Genomic DNA, 10,462 nt, shown 5'->3' on the forward strand with positions numbered 1-10,462 from the left:
TTGATAGTAACCTTAACTGAATAGTATGTTTCTGAATATTGACATGGCACGCTGTAAAGGAACAGACGTACATAAGTGCACCAGTGTGCCTTCCGTCCCCTGTCCAATTGTCTCTCCTTTATCTCATATATCTTTTCTTCCTTTCAGATATCTTCTCCTCTATTTTATATCTTCTATCCTTTTCTTTATATATATTACTACATGTCTATTCTCTTCAATATGTATTGTGTATTGGACAAATAAATGAATAAATAAAACAAAAAGACTTAAATGGATGTGGGGAAAATACTCTGCTAATTGAGAATATACAATTGGTAGCAGGATCTCCAATCTATTCTTTATTGTGATAGGAACCTATGAGAGTTTCCAAGCCTCCATTGGTCTTAAGCTTTAAAAAAATAAATAAATTTTGTTTGGGGTTGCATCGCATCCTATAGTGGTAAATTGTGATTTCTATATTAAGTAGGGATTCTTAGAAGAAGCAGAGGATGGACAATGCATTGAATGAGAAAAATAAAGTTATATTCTTCTGTCTCTGTGTTATGAGATAAATTGCATTTCATGGAAGTTATGAACATTATTTGCCCTTTGAATTAATCTAATACATCAGATTTCTCCGTTTGGAATCTGTAGTCAAAAATGGAGAAATTTGCAAAATTCTGTCAGCAGGTGCCAAGACACACATCTCTTTACATGATAATATTAACTAAACTATTGTTTTTCTGGATGCTTGCTTTTGAAGATACTATACTTCATACTATATTATTTGGAGGGGAATTTCTCCCTATAAAAAGGGCAATTCAGCATTTCTGTTTATTTAAAGGCACAAACAACAACTATTGAAGAGGTTCTGGTGCTATGTCATACACAATCCATCTTTATCTACATTTATCTAGCTATCTAATCTATCTTATCTATATATCAGCTATCTTATCTAGCTACCATCCATCTAATCTACCTTCTATCTTATATATCTTGTCTGTCGATCTGTCATAAAATTGTAATGTTCCTTGCAGTGGGGAGTATAAACGTCAGTTTGCTGAAGTTCCAGATCCTTGCAATGTGAAGATATGGGTAGCTTGAACATATTGCAAATTAATTGTCATGAAAGATAGCCCATAAATTGAAAATTGCTGAAAGGAAGAACAACAACAATAAATGGGCAGTAGCTTTTCCATACAGTATATACTTAGTAAAACAACTCCGGTATAATGCCCTGGTTTTGATCGCTAACAACTGGTCCTATTGGTCTCAAGTTACTCTACAAACATCTAAAGTATTTGGGGTTACATAGTAGTTGTGAAGAGGTGAGAGACACAAAGGACCTGTATGGATTTTGGCGGTGAACAAGAGCCCCATTATATGGCTTGTTCGGTTTAGCCAGACAGTAACCAGGCCAGGTGCTTTCACAGTCGCACACAAAGACTTGCCTGTGCTCAATTCTTTAGTAAAATTAAATATTGTGGAAGCCCCTCGATAAGGATGGAGGAGGGTGAAGTTATTTCCCAGGAAAGCTTTCCGAGAACGTAATGAGCTTTCAAGGAACTAGTTAGGAGTTTCCATTCCATTCATGCTTAAAACCGCTGAAAGAACAGCCTCAAAACAAACAAATTGCATGAAATGCAGCCTTTGCGGTATCAGGGAAAACGACACGCTCTCTTGGCTGTAACATTTAGGAGGTTTAACGCTTGTATATGCCTGACACTTTTTCACTTTGGTTTTGGCTACGTCTACCCGGAGGGAGTATGCATTGTGTCAAGACTTTTTGCGAGCGTATGAGATCGGATACAGGTAATCCTGTAAAAAAGGAATAAAAGGCGTTGACTTCTGACTCCAGTGCGGTAGAAAAAGGTATTAACATGAAACCTCGACTTTTTACTTTTACATAATAGTATAAATTAGCCATTTCTATAACAACAAATCCATCTCTTGGGTAAAACGCAAAATCAAAGTTGGTTTGTTTTCTCAAACATAAAACACAGAAGCAGTTTCCAAATAGAAATAAAAGTATTCGTATTTTTTTCCCTAACTCATTGAAGTTTTGCAGCCGTTCGTCCATTGTGGGGATCGAGGTAATCTTCAATTTCTCAACGTTTTGCAGATAATACAACGGCAATTGGTCTCAATCGAGACAAGGATGAAATGGTGGTAGACTTTAGGATAAACCCTCCCATCCTAACACCAACGATGAAATGGTGGTAGGCTTTAGGATAAACCCATCCTACCACCAACGATGAAATGGTGGTAGACTTTAGGGTAAACCCTCCCATCCTACCACCAACGATGAAATGGTGGTAGACTTTAGGATAAACCCTCCCATCCTACTACCTCACAATCCTAGACAACACAGTATCAGAGACCTTCAATTTTCTAGGTTCTATCATAGCTCAAGACCTAAAATGGTCACCTAACGTCAAAAACATCAAAAAGCACAACTGATACAGTTCATATGCTGCAACGTCCTACCGGTCAATGACTACTTCAGCTTCAACCACAACAACACAAGAGCACGCAACAGATTCAAACTTAATATTAACTGCTCCAAACTTGACTGTAAAAAATACGACTTTAACAATCGAGTTGTCGAAGCGTGGAACTCATTACCGGACTCAATAGTGTCATCCCCTAACCCCCAACATTTCTCCCTTAGACTATCCACGATTGACCTGTCCAGGTTCCTAAGAGGGCAGTAAGGGGCGTACATAAGTGCACTGGTGTGCCTTTCGTCCCCTGTCCAATTGTCTTTCCTTTATCTCATATATCATATATATGTTCTTCCTTTCATATATCTTCTCTATTTTTACATATTATCTTTATATATATTACTTCATGTCTATTCTCTTCCATATGTATTGTGTATTGGACAAATGAATAAATAAAATAAATAAAAATAAAGTTCTACAGAGGAATCATTGAGTCTGTCATCTGCACTTCTATAACTGTCTGGTTCTGCAACCCAACAAGACCGACACAAACTTCAGAGGATAATAAAAACTGCAGAAAAAAAACAATTGCTGCCAATCTGCCTTCCATTGAGGACCAGTATACTGCACAAGTCAAAAAGAGGACGGTGAAAATATTGAATGACCTCTCACATCCTGGACATAAATTGTTTAAATTCCTAAAAAAAAAACGACACTATAGAGAACTGCAAAGCAAGACAACTAGACACAAGGACAAGTTTTTTCCCTGAATGCCATCACTCTGCTAAACAAATAATTCCCTCACCACTCAAACTATTCACTAAAGCTGCATTACGATTACTATTAGTCTTCTCATTGTTCCTATCACCCATCTCCTCCCACTTAGGGCTGTATGACTGTAACTTGTTGCTTGTATCTTTACAATTTATATTAACATTGATACTGTGGTTTCCTGATGGCTTATTTGTACCCTATAACCATCATTAAGTGTTGTATCTCAGGATTCTTGACAACATTGATAATATTTTTGTAGACTTTGGCAATAATGTGTAATGCAGGAGAAGGACTCTTTTTTTTTTAGAATAGAATAGAATTTTTATTGGCCAAGTGTGATTGGACACACAAGGAATTTGTCTTGGTGCATATGCTCTCAGCGTACATAAAATAAAATATACATTTGTCAAGAATCATGTGGTACAACACTTAATGATTGTCATAGGGGTCAAATAAGCAATGAAGAAGCAATATTAATAAAAATCTTAGGATATAAGCAACAAGTTACAGTCATACAGTCAACATGGGAGGAAATGGGTGAAAGGAATGATGAGAAAAACTAGTAGGATAGAAGTGCAGATTTAGTAGAAAGTCTGACAGTGTTGAGGGAATTATTTGTTTAGCAGAGTGATGGCGTTTGGAAAAAAACTGTTCTTGTGTCTAGTTGTCTTGGTGTGCAGTGCTCTGTAGCGACGTTTTGAGGGTAGGAGTTGAAACAATTTGTGTCCAGGATGTGCGGGGTCAGTAAATATTTTCCCCGCCCTCTTTTTGACTCGTGCAGTCTACAGGTCCTCAATGGAAGGCAGGTTGGCAGCCATTGTTTTTTCTGCAGTTCTGATTATCTGATTATCCTCTGAAATCTGAAGTCTCTTAAGTTGGCAACCACTTACGCACAGCCACACTCTCTCAAAAACACATATACACACTTCGTTTCAAATGCAACTTTGGTGGAAATCAATATCGCAGGGTCAATATTTTAGCCTTTGAGGGGCAGGGAGACAAGATCTAATTTGATCTGGTCTTTGAGCAGAAACAGGGATTTCAGAATTAGATATTGCTTTTCTCTTTTTTTTCCTCCCACTCAAAAAAAAAATAGAACCCGTCGTGGCTGTTTGGATTTGCAGCTTACCACTCACTTCGTTTTTCGCCGTTTTATCCTCCCTCTCAAAAGATTTTCCAAAAGACAAGTGGACTTTTTTTGAGTTATTTCCCGCCCCACCCCTTAAAAACGTTTTGCTTTTCATCCAAGAAGTTTCTTTTGTGGTTGAATGAGAAGGGAAATATTTGCAAAGGAGAAAAAAAACCACGAAAGTCCAGCTGCCTTTTGGAGGGGAGAAGAAACTACTTTGGGGGCAAACATGACTTGGATGATTGAAAATCTTCACCTAGTTTTGTTAGGATTCAGAACCCACAGTGGAAAAGGTGCTATTTGGATCTTCCCTACTTAAAACTGGAAAAGTCTTCTAAAAAATTATTATTATTATTATTATTATTATTATTATTATTATTATTATTATTATTATTTAAAAAAGTGAAATTAGATTCAATTGAACAGGCCCATGACTTTTATGAAAGATATTTCATAATGGAAGGGGAAGAAGAAAGTAAGGAGGAAATGGTCAAAACAATGGAAACTGCAGTTTAATGTTTCCAAATGTAAAATAATGCACTTGGGGAAAAGGAATCCTCAATCGGAGTATTGCATTGGCAGTTCTGTGCTCGCAAAAACTTCAGAAGAGAAGGATTTAGAAGGATTTCTGACCGTCTCAAAATGGGTGGGCAGTGTGGTCGGGCGGTAGGAAAATCAAGTAGGATGCTTGGCTGCATAGCTAGAGGTATAACAAGCAGGAAGAGGGAGATTGTGATCCCCTTATATAGAGCGCTGGTGAGACCCCATTTGGAATAATACTGTGTTCAGTTCTGGAGACCTCACCTACAAAAAGATATTGACAAAATTGAACGGGTCCAAAGACGGGCTACAAAAATGGTGGAAGGTCTTAAGCATAAAACGTATCAGGAAAGACTTCATGAACTCAATCTGTATAGTCTGGAGGACAGAAGGAAAAGGGGGGACATGATCGAAACATTTAAATATGTCAAAGGGTTAAATAAGGTTCAGGAGGGAAGTGTTTTTAATAGGAAGGTGAACCCAAGAACAAGGGGACACAATCTGAAGTTAGTTGGGGGAAAGATCAAAAGCAACATGAGAAAATATTATTTTACTGAAAGAGTAGTAGATCCTTGGAACAAACTTCCAGCAGGCGTGGTTGGTAAATCCACAGTAACTGAATTTAAACATGCCTGGGATAAACATAGATCCATCCTAACATAAAATACAAAAAATAGTATAAGGGCAGACTAGATGGATCATGAGGTCTTTTTCTGCCGTCAGTCTTCTATGAAAGTAAAGAAGAATTAATATAAGTAGGGAAGAAGCAGTTGCAGAGGAAAGGGAGAAAGATAGAAAAGATTTTTAAAAAGCAGAGGAAAAAAAGACAATAGAACAAGAAGAAATAACAAGTAGGGTAGTAAGAGAAACTAGAGCTACAAGAAAAGAAATAAATAGAAAGGGGAAAAGAAATTAAATGGATTTTTATTAAACTTGATATAGATATAACACATAATAATAATAATAATAATAATAATAATAATAACAACAACAACAATAATAATAATAATACAATACAAAGTGTTTCATTTAATCAGATATTTTAACGTAATAATAGATATTAAAAAGGACATTAAATAAATTAAGAAGACACATTACCCAAACTGTTTTTCTGAACTTGTATTAAGAATATAATTCACGAAAATTTGATTTTAATTTGTTAGGCGCACATAGAGATGAATGTGCATAGAAATGGAAAAGACAATATGTATTAAAGAAATCCATCAAAGGGAGATATGACACATACAAAAATTGGCCAGAAAAATAGATACACATAGAAGAATCGGGTATAAAATATAAATTACAAATATATTGTGAGCTGCCCCGAGTCTTTGTGAGCCGCCCCGAGTCTACGGAGAGGGGCGGCATACAAATCTAATAAATAAATAAATAAATAAATGAATGAATGAATGAATGAATGAATAAATAAATAAATAAATATTTGAAAATATTTATAATGACAATCATTAATCATTGTGCCTCATGTTTCTTGATAAATATGTTTTTTCTTTTGTGTACACTGAGAGCATCTGCACCAAAGACAAATTCCTTGTGTGTCCAATCACACTTGGTCAATAAATAATTCTATTCTATTCTATTCTATTCTATTTTTCTATGTTCTATTCTCGCTAGTCTAGTCTATATACACTGCTCAAAAAAATAAAGGGAACCACTCAAATAACACAACCTAGATCTGAATGAATGAAATATTCTCATTGAATACTTTGTTCTGTACCAAGTTGCATGTGCTGACAACAAAATGAAATTATTTGTCAATCCGTGTTGCTTCCTAAGTGGACAGTTTGATTTTACAGAAGTTTTATTTACTTGGAGTTACATTGTGTTGTTGAAGTGTTCCCTTTATTTTTTTTGAGCAGTGTATATAGAATTTTGTGAATTGATCTTGAGCTGTAATCAAAATGGGACTTGGGATTCCCACCATGGTACGTTTGTGTTTTATGGGGGGGGGGGGTTGTGTGTGTGTGTATAAAATAAAAGAAATAAAACTTGGAAAAAATGTATATGTGCCCCTTCCTCACTTTTCCTAGTTTTAAAAGTCTCCAAGTTTCCAAAAAGCCCCTTTGGGGTCCTGGATACTTGGGGTAGATGGTCCTTCAGCTGGGCCCCCAACTTGGGGTGATGAGAAAGAGGGGTGCCTGCTTCCCAGAGGGGAAGGGCGAACCCCAATTCTGGGTTCCAAGGATGGGTCGGGACCCAGGGAAAGAGGGCGGGGGGGGGCGCAGCGAGTGCAGGGCCGGGCGGGCGAGAGGGAGGCGGTGGAAGGCAGCCGGACGGCTCTGTTTTGCCTGTAAATAAAGGCGGAGATGGCATAAAAGCGGCTGCCACCGGGGGGTCACCCCGCCTGGCCGACAGCTGGGGCTCCGGGGCGCAGGAGGAGCAGGAGGTAAAGAGCCGCCGAGGGGAACTCCGAAGGGGTCGCCCCGGGTGGGGAAGGGTCGCCATGACAGGTTGGGCTGAGGGGGAGGAAGAGGAGGAGGAGAAGGCGGGCGCGCGCCTCAGACCTCGGACAGCGCAGGAGGGGAGAGCCGGGAGGAAGCCCCTCCACCAATTCTGAGGGGAGGGAGGGCGGGGGGGGGGGGTCCTCGGAAAGTAGCGTTGCGCGTTCCCGCAATTCCCGAAGTGAGGAGTGTGCGGTTGAGGGGAAGATCCGGGATGCTTTCCCGCCACTTGTGCGCCTACAGACAGGGAAATCTTCTCAGAGCCCCTCTCTCACTCACACACATACACACCCCGGGACCCCTTTTTCCCCTCAGCCCTTGCCCCTCCCCCCAGTCTGTTTTTGCCTCTCAGTCCTCCTTATATTGTTATCTATTGTGTTGCTATTGTTGTGAGCCGCCTCTGAGACTAAGGAGAGGGGCGGCATACAAATCTAATAAATTGAATTGAATTAGCTCCACAGCCCCCCCACCTCCCCTCAGCCCTCCTATGACTCTCATGCTCGACTCAGGGGGGGGGGTTCTTTTGTTTCTCGGCCCCCCCTCAATCCCAGCCCCTATTGCCTCTCAGCGCCCCCTCAGCTCCCCAGGGGCTTCTCCTTCTCTGCCCCTTGTCCCTCAGCCTTCCTATACCCGCCATTCGCCCTCAGCCCCCTTCAGGACCCGTTGTCCGAGTCTCTTTGCCTCTCAGCCCCCTTCGTCCCCAATGCTCTTCCTTCTCCCCTCAGGGCCCCTGAGTTCCTCTTGGCCTCTTAGCCCCTCTTACTTATCCCTCCCGACCCCTTTTCTTCCCTCAGTCGTTGCCCCCCCCCAGTCTGTTTTTGCCTCTCAGCCCTTCTTAGCTCCACAGCCCCAACTCGCCCCTAAGCCTCCCTCCTCTCTCTCTCCTCAGCCCTCCTATGCCTTTCATGCTCCCCTCAGGGGCCTCAGGCCCCTTTTGCCTCTCAGGGGCCCCTCACTCTCCAGCCCTTTTTGCCTCTCAGAAAAACACTTCTCCTCATGCCCCTTGTCCCTCAGCCCTCCTATAGTCCTTCATCCCCCCCCCCCAATCCTCAGCACCCTTCAGGACCCCTTGCCCGAGTTTATTTCCCTCTCAGCTCCCTTCATCCCCAATCCTCTTCCCTCTCCTCAGAGCCCCTGAGTTCCCTTTGGCTTCTTAGTTCCTCTTCCTAGCCCCTATTACACCCCCCCAATCCCTTTTGCCTCTCAGCCCTCCTTAGCTCCACAGCTCCACCTTACCTCAGTCCTCCTATGCCTCTCATCCTCCCCCCAGGAACCCTCAGGAGCCCCAGGTCCCTTTTGTCTCTCTGCCCCCTTCATCCCCAACACCCTGAGTTCTCCTGACCCTCCTAGCTCCCCTTACCCCTCCCGGCCCCCTTTCTCCCCTCAATCCTTGCCCCCCCCCAGTCCGTTTTTGCCTTTCAGCCCTCCTTAGCTCCACAGCCCTCTGTTTTCCTAGGCAGCCCATTCTCCCGTCAGCTCCGTTCTTCTCCTTCCCCTGTCCCTCAGCCCTCCCTCACCCCTCATTCCCCCTCACCCCTCACCCTTCAGAACCCCTTTGCCTCACAGCCCCCTTCATCCCCAACCCCCTGAGTTCCCCTGGCCCTCCTAGCTCCCTTTACCCCTCCTGGTCCCCTTTCTCCCCTCAATCCTTGCCCCTCCCCAGTCCCTTTTGCCTCTCAACCCTCCTTAGCTCCACAGCCCCACCTCACCTCTAATCCTCCCACCTCTCTCCTCAGCCCTCCCATGCCTCTCATCCTCCCCTCAGAAACCCTGAGGGGGCCCGGCCACTTTTGTCTCTCAAGGGCCCTCACTCTCCAGCCCCTGTTGCCTCTCAGCACCCCTCAGCTCCCTTCTCCTCCTTCCCATTGTCCCCCAGCCCTCCTACGCCCTTCATTCCCCAGGACCCATTGCTCCAGCCCCTTTGCCTCTCAGCCCCCTTCGTCCTCAACTCTCTTTCCCGCTCAGGGCCCCTGAATTCTCCTTGCCTTCTTACTTACCCTTACGGCCCCCCCTCTCTCCCCTCATTCTTTCTCTCCCAGTCTGTTTGGCCTCTCAGCCCTCCTTAGCTCCACAGCCCCACCTCACCTCTAAGCCTCCCTCTTCTCTCTACTCAGCCCCCCTATGCCTCTCATCCTCCCCTCAGGAACCCTCAGGGGTCCTTTGGCCTCTCAGGGGCCCCTCACTCTCCAGCCACTTTTGCCTCTCAGAACCCTTCAGCTCCCCGGGGCTCTTCTCCTGCCCCCTGCCCCCCAGCCCTCCCATGCCATTCATTCCCCCTCAGCCCTCAGGACCCTTTTCCCCAGACCCTTGGCCTCTCAGCCCCTTTCATCCCAATCCCCTTTCAGCCCTCAGGGCCCATGAGTTCCCCTTGCCCTCCAACCCTTTATTCCTCTCAGCTCCCCAGACCGTTCACCTCTCAGCACCCCTTCTTCCCCAGACCACTGTCCCTTAGCCCTCCTTTAGCCCTCAGATGCCCTCACCCCTTGGTGCCCTTGCCCCGGGCAGCTTTGCTTCTCTGTCCCCATCATCCCCAATCCCCATTACCCCCCCGGAAACCCTCAGCCTCCAGGCCCTTTTTTCTCTCATCCCCCCTCAGCCTCCCTCTCCCCCAGTACTTCATCCCTTCTCTGCCTCCCAGCCTCCCTCATTCTTCCCAGCCCCTCTGCCCCCTTCACCCCCAGCTCCTTTCCAACAATAGCAATAGCATTTAGTGTTGGTTATGACCTTTAAAGCCCTACATGGCATTGGACCAGAGTACCTCTGGAACCCCCTGCTACCGCACGAAGGTGGAAGGCCTTAATTAAACATAAAATCTATCAGGAAAGACTTAATGAACTCGATCTGTATAGTATGGAGGACAGAAGGGAAAGGGGGGGACACGATCGAAACATTTAAATATGTGAAAGGGTGAAATAAGGTTCAGGTGGGAAGTGTTTTTAATAGGAAAGCGAACACAAGAACAAGGGGGCACAATCTGAGGTGAGTTGGGGGAAAGATCAGAAGCCACCTGAGAAAATACTATTTGACTGAAAGAGGAGTAGATGCTTGGAACAAACTTCCAGCAGACGTGGTTGGTAAACCCGCAGTCGCTGAATTTAAACACGCCTGCGCTAAACATATATCCATCCTAAGATAAA

The sequence above is a fragment of the Erythrolamprus reginae genome, chromosome 6, assembly GCF_031021105.1.
Source record: "Erythrolamprus reginae isolate rEryReg1 chromosome 6, rEryReg1.hap1, whole genome shotgun sequence".
NCBI classification, from domain to species: Eukaryota; Metazoa; Chordata; class Lepidosauria; order Squamata; family Dipsadidae; genus Erythrolamprus; species Erythrolamprus reginae.